Source organism: Festucalex cinctus, chromosome 19 (genome assembly GCF_051991245.1).
Source record: "Festucalex cinctus isolate MCC-2025b chromosome 19, RoL_Fcin_1.0, whole genome shotgun sequence".
NCBI lineage: Eukaryota > Metazoa > Chordata > Actinopteri > Syngnathiformes > Syngnathidae > Festucalex > Festucalex cinctus.
In genome coordinates, this window is record NC_135429.1 from 17,746,360 (window position 1) to 17,759,279 (window position 12,920).

The 12,920-nt window shown below is 47.5% G+C and overlaps 18 non-coding genes across 18 annotated transcripts; 13 read left to right on the forward strand and 5 right to left on the reverse strand.

Moving 5' to 3' along the window:
• The first annotated feature begins 265 nt into the window (after positions 1 to 265).
• trnav-aac (transfer RNA valine (anticodon AAC)) lies at positions 266 to 338 on the forward strand. Its single transcript has one exon. It is a non-coding gene; the product is annotated as a tRNA-Val (tRNA).
• A 65-nt stretch (positions 339 to 403) lies between these two features.
• Positions 404 to 475, reverse strand: trnad-guc (transfer RNA aspartic acid (anticodon GUC)). Its single transcript has one exon. It is a non-coding gene; the product is annotated as a tRNA-Asp (tRNA).
• A 1,096-nt stretch (positions 476 to 1,571) lies between these two features.
• On the forward strand, positions 1,572 to 1,644 carry trnav-cac (transfer RNA valine (anticodon CAC)). Its single transcript has one exon. It is a non-coding gene; the product is annotated as a tRNA-Val (tRNA).
• A 253-nt stretch (positions 1,645 to 1,897) lies between these two features.
• trnav-aac (transfer RNA valine (anticodon AAC)) lies at positions 1,898 to 1,970 on the forward strand. The gene has a single exon. It is a non-coding gene; the product is annotated as a tRNA-Val (tRNA).
• A 908-nt stretch (positions 1,971 to 2,878) lies between these two features.
• On the forward strand, positions 2,879 to 2,951 carry trnav-aac (transfer RNA valine (anticodon AAC)). Its single transcript has one exon. It is a non-coding gene; the product is annotated as a tRNA-Val (tRNA).
• A 253-nt stretch (positions 2,952 to 3,204) lies between these two features.
• On the forward strand, positions 3,205 to 3,277 carry trnav-cac (transfer RNA valine (anticodon CAC)). Its single transcript has one exon. It is a non-coding gene; the product is annotated as a tRNA-Val (tRNA).
• Positions 3,278 to 4,320: 1,043 nt separating this feature from the next.
• Positions 4,321 to 4,392, reverse strand: trnad-guc (transfer RNA aspartic acid (anticodon GUC)). Its single transcript has one exon. It is a non-coding gene; the product is annotated as a tRNA-Asp (tRNA).
• Positions 4,393 to 4,836: 444 nt separating this feature from the next.
• Positions 4,837 to 4,909, forward strand: trnav-aac (transfer RNA valine (anticodon AAC)). The gene has a single exon. It is a non-coding gene; the product is annotated as a tRNA-Val (tRNA).
• A 1,554-nt stretch (positions 4,910 to 6,463) lies between these two features.
• Positions 6,464 to 6,536, forward strand: trnav-aac (transfer RNA valine (anticodon AAC)). Its single transcript has one exon. It is a non-coding gene; the product is annotated as a tRNA-Val (tRNA).
• Positions 6,537 to 6,789: 253 nt separating this feature from the next.
• On the forward strand, positions 6,790 to 6,862 carry trnav-cac (transfer RNA valine (anticodon CAC)). The gene has a single exon. It is a non-coding gene; the product is annotated as a tRNA-Val (tRNA).
• Positions 6,863 to 8,421: 1,559 nt separating this feature from the next.
• On the forward strand, positions 8,422 to 8,494 carry trnav-aac (transfer RNA valine (anticodon AAC)). Its single transcript has one exon. It is a non-coding gene; the product is annotated as a tRNA-Val (tRNA).
• Positions 8,495 to 8,559: 65 nt separating this feature from the next.
• Positions 8,560 to 8,631, reverse strand: trnad-guc (transfer RNA aspartic acid (anticodon GUC)). Its single transcript has one exon. It is a non-coding gene; the product is annotated as a tRNA-Asp (tRNA).
• A 116-nt stretch (positions 8,632 to 8,747) lies between these two features.
• Positions 8,748 to 8,820, forward strand: trnav-cac (transfer RNA valine (anticodon CAC)). Its single transcript has one exon. It is a non-coding gene; the product is annotated as a tRNA-Val (tRNA).
• A 1,043-nt stretch (positions 8,821 to 9,863) lies between these two features.
• trnad-guc (transfer RNA aspartic acid (anticodon GUC)) lies at positions 9,864 to 9,935 on the reverse strand. Its single transcript has one exon. It is a non-coding gene; the product is annotated as a tRNA-Asp (tRNA).
• A 444-nt stretch (positions 9,936 to 10,379) lies between these two features.
• Positions 10,380 to 10,452, forward strand: trnav-aac (transfer RNA valine (anticodon AAC)). Its single transcript has one exon. It is a non-coding gene; the product is annotated as a tRNA-Val (tRNA).
• Positions 10,453 to 11,033: 581 nt separating this feature from the next.
• trnav-cac (transfer RNA valine (anticodon CAC)) lies at positions 11,034 to 11,106 on the forward strand. Its single transcript has one exon. It is a non-coding gene; the product is annotated as a tRNA-Val (tRNA).
• Positions 11,107 to 12,149: 1,043 nt separating this feature from the next.
• trnad-guc (transfer RNA aspartic acid (anticodon GUC)) lies at positions 12,150 to 12,221 on the reverse strand. The gene has a single exon. It is a non-coding gene; the product is annotated as a tRNA-Asp (tRNA).
• Positions 12,222 to 12,665: 444 nt separating this feature from the next.
• trnav-aac (transfer RNA valine (anticodon AAC)) lies at positions 12,666 to 12,738 on the forward strand. Its single transcript has one exon. It is a non-coding gene; the product is annotated as a tRNA-Val (tRNA).
• Positions 12,739 to 12,920: the final 182 nt, after the last annotated feature.

A 12,920-nucleotide genomic window follows, 5' to 3' on the forward strand; every position in this document is an offset into this window, starting at 1 on the left:
CGGGTGGAAACTTGGCAATTTTCTTTGAATTTGCAATGAAAACTGAGTATCCAAAAATACAATAACACAGGTACCAAGTGCCCGTTGGGGAATCTAACCCCAGTCTTCCGCGTGACAGGAGAAGATACTATCCACAATACTAACGAGGAAAGGACTCTGTGCTTGCTACCTGGACAGGCGTAGAGGGAAAACTGTCACTAAAATCGGGAATGCCAGACAGCTATGCTGTTTGCCAGTCCGGCCAACAGAGTAAACGCCAGTGTCTGTTTCCATGGTGTAGTGGTTATCACATTCGCCTAACACGTGAAAGGTCCCCAGCTCGAAACCGGGTGGAAACTTGGCAATTTTCTTTGAATTTGCAATGAAAACTGAGTATCCAAAAAGCAAAACACACAAGCACCACCTCCCCGTTGGGGAATCGAACCCCAGTCTTCCGCGTGACAGGCGGAGATACTATCCACTATACTAACGAGGAAAGGACTCTGTGCTTGCTACCTGGACAGGCGTAGAGGGAAAACTGTCACTAAAATCGGGAATGCCAGACAGCTATGCTGTTTTCCAATCCTGCCAACAGGATAAACCCCAGCGTCTGTTTCCATGGTGTAGTGGTTATCACATTCGGCTCACACGCGGAAGGTTCCCAACTCGAAACAGGGTGGGAAACAGGGTAATTTTCTTTGTATTTGCAATGAAAACTGAGTATCCAAAAAGCAAAACACACAGGCACCACCTCCCCGTTGGGGAATCGAACCCCAGTCTTCCGCGTGACAGGAGGAGATACTATCCACTATACTAACGAGGAAAGGATTCTGTGCTTGCGACCTGGACAGGCGTAGAGGTAAAACTGTCACTAAACTTGTGAATGCCAGACAGCTATGCTGTTTGCCAATCCTGCCAACAGGATAAACGCCAGCGTCTGTTTCCATGGTGTAGTGGTTATCACATTCGGCTCACACGCGGAAGGTTCCCAACTCGAAACAGGGTGGGAAACAGGGTAATTTTCTTTGTATTTGCAATGAAAACTGAGTATCCAAAAAGCAAAACACACAGGCACCACCTCCCCGTTGGGGAATCGAACCCCAGTCTTCCGCGTGACAGGAGGAGATACTATCCACTATACTAACGAGGAAAGGATTCTGTGCTTGAGACCTGGACAGGCGTAGAGGGAAAACTGTCACTAAAATCGGGAATGCAAGACAGCTATGCTGTTTGCCAATCCTGCCAACAGGATAAACGCCAGTGTCTGTTTCCATGGTGTAGTGGTTATCACATTCTCCTCACAAGCGAAAGGTTCCCAACTCGAAACCGGGTGGAAACTTGGCAATTTTCTTTGAATTTGCAATGAAAACTGAGTATCCAAAAAGCAAAACACACAGGCACCACCTCCCCGTTGGGGAATCGAACCCCAGTCTTCCGCGTGACAGGCGGAGATACTATCCACTATACTAACAAGGAAAGGACTCTGTGCTTGCTACCTGGAAAGGCGTAGAGGGAAAACTGTCACTAAAATCGGGAATGCAAGACAGCTATGCTGTTTGCCAATCCTGACAACAGGATAAACGCCAGTGTCTGTTTCCATGGTGTAGTGGTTATCACATTCGCCTCACACGCGAAAGGTCCCCAGCTCGAAACCGGGTGGAAACTTGGCAATTTTCTTTGAATTTGCAATGAAAACTCAGTATCCAAAAATACAATAGCACAGGTACCAAGTGCCCGTTGGGGAATCTCACCCCAGTCTTCCGCGTGACAGGAGAAGATACTATCCACTATACGAACGAGGAAATGACTCTGTGTATGCTACATGGACAGGCATAGAGGGAAAACTGTCACTAAAATAGGGAATGCCAGACAGCTATGCTGTTTGCCAATCCTGCCAACAGTATAAACGCCTACGTCTGTTTCCATGGTGTAGTGGTTATCACATTCGCCTAACACGCGAAAGGTCCCCAGCTCGAAACCGGGTGGAAACTTGGCAATTTTCTTTGAATTTGCAATGACAACTGAGTATCCAAAAATACAATAACACAGGTACCAAGTGCCCGTTGGGGAATCTAACCTCAGTCTTCCGCGTGACAGGAGAAGATACTATCCACAATACTAACGAGGAAAGGACTCTGTGCTTGCAACCTGGACAGGCGTAGAGGGAAAACTGTCACTAAAATCGGGAATGCCAGACAGCTATGCTGTTTGCCAATCCGGCCAACAGGATAAACGCCAGCGTCTGTTTCCATGGTGTAGTGGTTATCACATTCGGCTCACACGCGGAAGTTTCCCAACTCGAAACAGGGTGGGAAACAGGGTAATTTTCTTTGTATTTGCAATGAAAACTGAGTATCCAAAAAGCAAAACACACAGGCACCACCTCCCCGTTGGGGAATCGAACCCCAGTCTTCCGTGTGACAGGAGGAGATACTATCCACTATACTAACGAGGAAAGGATTCTGTGCTTGCGACCTGGACAGGCGTAGAGGTAAAACTGTCACTAAACTTGTGAATGCCAGACAGCTATGCTGTTTGCCAATCCTGCCAACAGGATAAACGCCAGTGTCTGTTTCCATGGTGTAGTGGTTATCACATTCGGCTCACACGCGAAAGGTTCCCAACTCGAAACAGGGTGGGAAACAGGGTAATTTTCTTTGTATTTGCAATGAAAACTGAGTATCCAAAAATTGAATTGCACCTGCACTCACCTCGCCTTCAGGGAATCTAACCACAGTCTTGCGCGTGACAGGCAGAGATACTATCCACTATACTAACGAGGAAAGGACTCTGTGCTTGCTACCTGGACAGGCGTAGAGGGAAAACTGTCACTAAAATCGGGAATGCCAGACAGCTATGCTGTTTGCCAATCCGGCCAACAGAGTAAACGCCAGTGTCCGTTTCCATGGTGTAGTGGTTATCACATTCGCCTAACACGCGAAAGGTCCCCAGCTCGAAACCGGGTGGAAACTTGGCAATTTTCTTTGAATTTGCAATGAAAACTGAGTATCCAAAAAGCAAAACACACAGGCACCACCTCCCCGTTGGGGAATCGAACCCCAGTCTTCCGCGTGACAGGCGGAGATACTATCCACTATACTAATGAGGAAAGGACTCTGTGCTTGCTACCTGGACAGGCGTAGAGGGAAAACTGTCACTAAAATCGGGAATGCAAGACAGCTATGCCGTTTGCCAATCCTGCCAACAGGATAAACGCCAGTGTCTGTTTCCATGGTGTAGTGGTTATCACATTCGCCTCACACGCGAAAGGTCCCCAGCTCGAAACCGGGTGGAAACTTGGCAATTTTCTTTGAATTTGCAATGAAAACTGAGTATCCAAAAATACAATAGCACAGGTACCAAGTGCCCGTTGGGGCATCTCACCCCAGTCTTCCGCGTGACAGGAGAAGATACTATCCACAATACTAACGAGGAAAGGACTCTGTGTTTGCTACCTGGACAGGCATAGAAGGAAAACTGTCACTAAAATAGGGAATGCCAGACAGCTATGCTGTTTTCCAATCCTGCCAACAGGATAAACACCAGCGTCTGTTTCCATGGTGTAGTGGTTATCACATTCGGCTCACACGCGGAAGGTTCCCAACTCGAAACAGGGTGGGAAACAGGGTAATTTTCTTTGTATTTGCAATGAAAACTGAGTATCCAAAAAGCAAAACACACAGGCACCACCTCCCCGTTGGGGAATCGAACCCCAGTCTTCCGCGTGACAGGAGGAGATACTATCCACTATACTAACGAGGAAAGGACTCTGTGTTTGCTACCTGGACAGGCATAGAAGGAAAACTGTCACTAAAATAGGGAATGCCAGACAGCTATGCTGTTTTCCAATCCTGCCAACAGGATAAACACCAGCGTCTGTTTCCATGGTGTAGTGGTTATCACATTCGGCTCACACGCGGAAGGTTCCCAACTCGAAAAAGGGTGGGAAACAGGGTAATTTTCTTTGTATTTGCAATGAAAACTGAGTATCCAAAAAGCAAAACACACAGGCACCACCTCCCCGTTGGGGAATCGAACCCCAGTCTTCCGCGTGACAGGAGGAGATACTATCCACTATACTAACGACGAAAGGATTCTGTGCTTGCGACCTGGACAGGCTTAGAGGTAAAATTGTCACTAAACTTAATGCCAGACAGCTATGCGGTTTGCCAATCCTGCCAACAGGATAAACGCCAGTGTCTGTTTCCATGGTGTAGTGGTTATCACATTCGGCTCACACGCGAAAGGTTCCCAACTCGAAACAGGGTGGGAAACAGGGTAATTTTCTTTGTATTTGCAATGAAAACTGAGTGTCCAAAAAGCAAAACACACAGGCACCACCTCCCCGTTGGGGAATCGAACCCCAGTCTTCCGCGTGACAGGCGGAGATACTATCCACTATACTAACGAGGAAAGGACTCTGTGCTTGCTACCTGGACAGGCGTAGAGGGAAAACTGTCACTAAAATCGGGAATGCAAGACAGCTATGCTGTTTGCCAATACTGCCAACAGGATAAACGCCAGTGTCTGTTTCCATGGTGTAGTGGTTATCACATTCTCCTCACAAGCGAAAGGTTCCCAACTCGAAACCGGGTGGGAAACAGGGTAATTTTCTTTGTATTTGCAATGAAAACTGAGTATCCAAAAACTGAATTGCACCTGCACTCACCTCCCCTTCAGGGAATCTAACCACAGTCTTGCGCGTGACAGGCAGAGATACTATCCACTATACTAACGAGGAAAGGACTCTGTGCTTGCTACCTGGACAGGCGTAGAGGGAAAACTGTCACTAAAATCGGGAATGCCAGACAGCTATGCTGTTTGCCAATCCGGCCAACAGAGTAAACGCCAGTGTCTGTTTCCATGGTGTAGTGGTTATCACATTCGCCTAACACGCGAAAGGTCCCCAGCTCGAAACCGGGTGGAAACTTGGCAATTTTCTTTGAATTTGCAATGAAAACTGAGTATCCAAAAATACAATAGCACAGGTACCAAGTGCCCGTTGGGGCATCTCACCCCAGTCTTCCGCGTGACAGGAGAAGATACTATCCACAATACTAACGAGGAAAGGACTCTGTGTTTGCTACCTGGACAGGCATAGAAGGAAAACTGTCACTAAAATAGGGAATGCCAGACAGCTATGCTGTTTTCCAATCCTGCCAACAGGATAAACACCAGCGTCTGTTTCCATGGTGTAGTGGTTATCACATTCGGCTCACACGCGGAAGGTTCCCAACTCGAAAAAGGGTGGGAAACAGGGTAATTTTCTTTGTATTTGCAATGAAAACTGAGTATCCAAAAAGCAAAACACACAGGAACCACCTCCCCGTTGGGGAATCGAACCCCAGTCTTCCGCGTGACAGGAGGAGATACTATCCACTATACTAACGACGAAAGGATTCTGTGCTTGCGACCTGGACAGGCGTAGAGGTAAAATTGTCACTAAACAATGCCAGACAGCTATGCGGTTTGCCAATCCTGCCAACAGGATAAACGCCAGTGTCTGTTTCCATGGTGTAGTGGTTATCACATTCGTCTCACACGCGAAAGGTTCCCAACTCGAAACAGGGTGGGAAACAGGGTAATTTTCTTTGTATTTGCAATGAAAACTGAGTATCCAAAAAGCAAAACACACAGGGACCACCTCCCCGTTGGGGAATCGAACCCCAGTCTTCCGCGTGACAGGAGGAGATACTATCCACTATACTAACGAGGAAAGGATTCTGTGCTTGAGACCTGGACAGGCGTAGAGGTAAAACTGTCACTAAACGTGAATGCCAGACAGCTATGCTGTTTGCCAATCCTGCCAACAGGATAAACGCCAGCGTCTGTTTCCATGGTGTAGTGGTTATCACATTCGGCTCACACGCGGAAGTTTCCCAACTCGAAACAGGGTGGGAAACAGGGTAATTTTCTTTGTATTTGCAATGAAAACTGAGTATCCAAAAAGCAAAACACACAGGCACACCTCCCCGTTGGGGAATCGAACCCCAGTCTTCCGCGTGACAGGAGGAGATACTATCCACTATACTAACGAGGAAAGGATTCTATGCTTGCGACCTGGACAGGCGTAGAGGTAAAACTGTCACTAAACTTGTGAATGCCAGACAGCTATGCTGTTTGCCAATCCTGCCAACAGGATGAACGCCAGTGTCTGTTTCCATGGTGTAGTGGTTAGCACATTCGGCTCACACGCGAAAGGTTCCCAACTCGAAACAGGGTGGGAAACAGGGTAATTTTCTTTGTATTTGCAATGAAAACTGAGTATCCAAAAATTGAATTGCACCTGCACTCACCTCGCCTTCAGGGAATCTAACCACAGTCTTGCGCGTGACAGGCAGAGATACTATCCACTATACTAACGAGGAAAGGACTCTGTGCTTGCTACCTGGACAGGCGTAGAGGGAAAACTGTCACTAAAATCGGGAATGCCAGACAGCTATGCTGTTTGCCAATCCGGCCAACAGAGTAAACGACAGTGTCCGTTTCCATGGTGTAGTGGTTATCACATTCGCCTAACACGCGAAAGGTCCCCAGCTCGAAACCGGGTGGAAACTTGGCAATTTTCTTTGAATTTGCAATGAAAACTGAGTATCCAAAAAGCAAAACACACAGGCACCACCTCCCCGTTGGGGAATCGAACCCCAGTCTTCCGCGTGACAGGCGGAGATACTATCCACTATACTAACAAGGAAAGGACTCTGTGCTTGCTACCTGGACAGGCGTAGAGGGAAAACTGTCACTAAAATCGGGAATGCAAGACAGCTATGCCGTTTGCCAATCCTGCCAACAGGATAAACGCCAGTGTCTGTTTCCATGGTGTAGTGGTTATCACATTCGCCTCACACGCGAAAGGTCCCCAGCTCGAAACCGGGTGGAAACTTGGCAATTTTCTTTGAATTTGCAATGAAAACTGAGTATCCAAAAATACAATAGCACAGGTACCAAGTGCCCGTTGGGGCATCTCACCCCAGTCTTCCGCGTGACAGGAGAAGATACTATCCACAATACTAACGAGGAAAGGACTCTGTGTTTGCTACCTGGACAGGCATAGAAGGAAAACTGTCACTAAAATAGGGAATGCCAGACAGCTATGCTGTTTTCCAATCCTGCCAACAGGATAAACACCAGCGTCTGTTTCCATGGTGTAGTGGTTATCACATTCGGCTCACACGCGGAAGGTTCCCAACTCGAAACAGGGTGGGAAACAGGGTAATTTTCTTTGTATTTGCAATGAAAACTGAGTATCCAAAAAGCAAAACACACAGGCACCACCTCCCCGTTGGGGAATCGAACCCCAGTCTTCCGCGTGACAGGAGGAGATACTATCCACTATACTAACGAGGAAAGGACTCTGTGTTTGCTACCTGGACAGGCATAGAAGGAAAACTGTCACTAAAATAGGGAATGCCAGACAGCTATGCTGTTTTCCAATCCTGCCAACAGGATAAACACCAGCGTCTGTTTCCATGGTGTAGTGGTTATCACATTCGGCTCACACGCGGAAGGTTCCCAACTCGAAAAAGGGTGGGAAACAGGGTAATTTTCTTTGTATTTGCAATGAAAACTGAGTATCCAAAAAGCAAAACACACAGGCACCACCTCCCCGTTGGGGAATCGAACCCCAGTCTTCCGCGTGACAGGAGGAGATACTATCCACTATACTAACGACGAAAGGATTCTGTGCTTGCGACCTGGACAGGCGTAGAGGTAAAATTGTCACTAAACTTAATGCCAGACAGCTATGCGGTTTGCCAATCCTGCCAACAGGATAAACGCCAGTGTCTGTTTCCATGGTGTAGTGGTTATCACATTCGGCTCACACGCGAAAGGTTCCCAACTCGAAACAGGGTGGGAAACAGGGTAATTTTCTTTGTATTTGCAATGAAAACTGAGTGTCCAAAAAGCAAAACACACAGGCACCACCTCCCCGTTGGGGAATCGAACCCCAGTCTTCCGCGTGACAAGCGGAGATACTATCCACTATACTAACGAGGAAAGGACTCTGTGCTTGCTACCTGGACAGGCGTAGAGGGAAAACTGTCACTAAAATCGGGAATGCAAGACAGCTATGCTGTTTGCCAATACTGCCAACAGGATAAACACCAGTGTCTGTTTCCATGGTGTAGTGGTTATCACATTCTCCTCACAAGCGAAAGGTTCCCAACTCGAAACCGGGTGGGAAACAGGGTAATTTTCTTTGTATTTGCAATGAAAACTGAGTATCCAAAAACTGAATTGCACCTGCACTCACCTCCCCTTCAGGGAATCTAACCACAGTCTTGCGCGTGACAGGCAGAGATACTATCCACTATACTAACGAGGAAAGGACTCTGTGCTTGCTACCTGGACAGGCGTAGAGGGAAAACTGTCACTAAAATCGGGAATGCCAGACAGCTATGCTGTTTGCCAATCCGGCCAACAGAGTAAACGCCAGTGTCTGTTTCCATGGTGTAGTGGTTATCACATTCGCCTAACACGCGAAAGGTCCCCAGCTCGAAACCGGGTGGAAACTTGGCAAATTTCTTTGAATTTGCAATGAAAACTGAGTATCCAAAAAGCAAAACACACAGGCACCACCTCCCCGTTGGGGAATCGAACCCCAGTCTTCCGCGTGACAGGCGGAGATACTATCCACTATACTAACGAGGAAAGGACTCTGTGCTTGCTACCTGGACAGGCGTAGAGGGAAAACTGTCACTAAAATCGGGAATGCAAGACAGCTATGCTGTTTGCCAATCCTGCCAACAGGATAAAAGCCAGTGTCTGTTTCCATGGTGTAGTGGTTATCACATTCGCCTCACACGCGAAAGGTCCCCAGCTCGAAACCGGGTGGAAACTTGGCAATTTTCTTTGAATTTGCAATGAAAACTGAGTATCCAAAAATACAATAGCACAGGTACCAAGTGCCCGTTGGGGCATCTCACCCCAGTCTTCCGCGTGACAGGAGAAGATACTATCCACAATACTAACGAGGAAAGGACTCTGTGTTTGCTACCTGGACAGGCATAGAAGGAAAACTGTCACTAAAATAGGGAATGCCAGACAGCTATGCTGTTTTCCAATCCTGCCAACAGGATAAACACCAGCGTCTGTTTCCATGGTGTAGTGGTTATCACATTCGGCTCACACGCGGAAGGTTCCCAACTCGAAACAGGGTGGGAAACAGGGTAATTTTCTTTGTATTTGCAATGAAAACTGAGTATCCAAAACGCAAAACACACAGGCACCACCTCCCCGTTGGGGAATCGAACCCCAGTCTTCCGCGTGACAGGAGGAGATACTATCCACTATACTAACGAGGAAAGGACTCTGTGTTTGCTACCTGGACAGGCATAGAAGGAAAACTGTCACTAAAATAGGGAATGCCAGACAGCTATGCTGTTTTCCAATCCTGCCAACAGGATAAACACCAGCGTCTGTTTCCATGGTGTAGTGGTTATCACATTCGGCTCACACGCGGAAGGTTCCCAACTCGAAAAAGGGTGGGAAACAGGGTAATTTTCTTTGTATTTGCAATGAAAACTGAGTATCCAAAAAGCAAAACACACAGGCACCACCTCCCCGTTGGGGAATCGAACCCCAGTCTTCCGCTTGACAGGAGGAGATACTATCCACTATACTAACGACGAAAGGATTCTGTGCTTGCGACCTGGACAGGCTTAGAGGTAAAATTGTCACTAAACTTAATGCCAGACAGCTATGCGGTTTGCCAATCCTGCCAACAGGATAAACGCCAGTGTCTGTTTCCATGGTGTAGTGGTTATCACATTCGGCTCACACGCGATAGGTTCCCAACTCGAAACAGGGTGGGAAACAGGGTAATTTTCTTTGTATTTGCAATGAAAACTGAGTGTCCAAAAAGCAAAACACACAGGCACCACCTCCCCGTTGGGGAATCGAACCCCAGTCTTCCGCGTGACAGGCGGAGATACTATCCACTATACTAACGAGGAAAGGACTCTGTGCTTGCTACCTGGACAGGCGTAGAGGGAAAACTGTCACTAAAATCGGGAATGCAAGACAGCTATGCTGTTTGCCAATACTGCCAACAGGATAAACGCCAGTGTCTGTTTCCATGGTGTAGTGGTTATCACATTCTCCTCACAAGCGAAAGGTTCCCAACTCGAAACCGGGTGGGAAACAGGGTAATTTTCTTTGTATTTGCAATGAAAACTGAGTATCCAAAAACTGAATTGCACCTGCACTCACCTCCCCTTCAGGGAATCTAACCACAGTCTTGCGCGTGACAGGCAGAGATACTATCCACTATACTAACGAGGAAAGGACTCTGTGCTTGCTACCTGGACAGGCGTAGAGGGAAAACTGTCACTAAAATCGGGAATGCCAGACAGCTATGCTGTTTGCCAATCCGGCCAACAGAGTAAACGCCAGTGTCTGTTTCCATGGTGTAGTGGTTATCACATTCGCCTAACACGCGAAAGGTCCCCAGCTCGAAACCGGGTGGAAACTTGGCAATTTTCTTTGAATTTGCAATGAAAACTGAGTATCCAAAAAGCAAAACACACAGGCACCACCGCCCCGTTGGGGAATCGAACCCCAGTCTTCCGCGTGACAGGCGGAGATACTATCCACTATACTAACGAGGAAAGGACTCTGTGCTTGCTACCTGGACAGGCGTAGAGGGAAAACTGTCACTAAAATCGGGAATGCAAGACAGCTATGCTGTTTGCCAATACTGCCAACAGGATAAACGCCAGTGTCTGTTTCCATGGTGTAGTGGTTATCACATTCTCCTCACAAGCGAAAGGTTCCCAACTCGAAACCGGGTGGGAAACAGGGTAATTTTCTTTGTATTTGCAATGAAAACTGAGTATCCAAAAACTGAATTGCACCTGCACTCACCTCCCCTTCAGGGAATCTAACCACAGTCTTGCGCGTGACAGGCGGAGATACTATCCACTATACTAACGAGGAAAGGACTCTGTGCTTGCTACCTGGACAGGCGTAGAGGGAAAACTGTCACTAAAATCGGGAATGCAAGACAGCTATGCTGTTTGCCAATCCTGCCAACAGGATAAAAGCCAGTGTCTGTTTCCATGGTGTAGTGGTTATCACATTCGCCTCACACGCGAAAGGTCCCCAGCTCGAAACCGGGTGGAAACTTGGCAATTTTCTTTGAATTTGCAATGAAAACTGAGTATCCAAAAATACAATAGCACAGGTACCAAGTGCCCGTTGGGGCATCTCACCCCAGTCTTCCGCGTGACAGGAGAAGATACTATCCACAATACTAACGAGGAAAGGACTCTGTGTTTGCTACCTGGACAGGCATAGAAGGAAAACTGTCACTAAAATAGGGAATGCCAGACAGCTATGCTGTTTTCCAATCCTGCCAACAGGATAAACACCAGCGTCTGTTTCCATGGTGTAGTGGTTATCACATTCGGCTCACACGCGGAAGGTTCCCAACTCGAAACAGGGTGGGAAACAGGGTAATTTTCTTTGTATTTGCAATGAAAACTGAGTATCCAAAACGCAAAACACACAGGCACCACCTCCCCGTTGGGGAATCGAACCCCAGTCTTCCGCGTGACAGGAGGAGATACTATCCACTATACTAACGAGGAAAGGACTCTGTGTTTGCTACCTGGACAGGCATAGAAGGAAAACTGTCACTAAAATAGGGAATGCCAGACAGCTATGCTGTTTTCCAATCCTGCCAACAGGATAAACACCAGCGTCTGTTTCCATGGTGTAGTGGTTATCACATTCGGCTCACACGCGGAAGGTTCCCAACTCGAAAAAGGGTGGGTAACAGGGTAATTTTCTTTGTATTTGCAATGAAAACTGAGTATCCAAAAAGCAAAACACACAGGCACCACCTCCCCGTTGGGGAATCGAACCCCAGTCTTCCGCGTGACAGGAGGAGATACTATCCACTATACTAACGACGAAAGGATTCTGTGCTTGCGACCTGGACAGGCTTAGAGGTAAAATTGTCACTAAACTTAATGCCAGACAGCTATGCGGTTTGCCAATCCTGCCAACAGGATAAACGCCAGTGTCTGTTTCCATGGTGTAGTGGTTATCACATTCGGCTCACACGCGATAGGTTCCCAACTCGAAACAGGGTGGGAAACAGGGTAATTTTCTTTGTATTTGCAATGAAAACTGAGTGTCCAAAAAGCAAAACACACAGGCACCACCTCCCCGTTGGGGAATCGAACCCCAGTCTTCCGCGTGACAGGCGGAGATACTATCCACTATACTAACGAGGAAAGGACTCTGTGCTTGCTACCTGGACAGGCGTAGAGGGAAAACTGTCACTAAAATCGGGAATGCAAGACAGCTATGCTGTTTGCCAATACTGCCAACAGGATAAACGCCAGTGTCTGTTTCCATGGTGTAGTGGTTATCACATTCTCCTCACAAGCGAAAGGTTCCCAACTCGAAACCGGGTGGGAAACAGGGTAATTTTCTTTGTATTTGCAATGAAAACTGAGTATCCAAAAACTGAATTGCACCTGCACTCACCTCCCCTTCAGGGAATCTAACCACAGTCTTGCGCGTGACAGGCAGAGATACTATCCACTATACTAACGAGGAAAGGACTCTGTGCTTGCTACCTGGACAGGCGTAGAGGGAAAACTGTCACTAAAATCGGGAATGCCAGACAGCTATGCTGTTTGCCAATCCGGCCAACAGAGTAAACGCCAGTGTCTGTTTCCATGGTGTAGTGGTTATCACATTCGCCTAACACGCGAAAGGTCCCCAGCTCGAAACCGGGTGGAAACTTGGCAATTTTCTTTGAATTTGCAATGAAAACTGAGTATCCAAAAAGCAAAACACACAGGCACCACCGCCCCGTTGGGGAATCGAACCCCAGTCTTCCGCGTGACAGGCGGAGATACTATCCACTATACTAACGAGGAAAGGACTCTGTGCTTGCTACCTGGACAGGCGTAGAGGGAAAACTG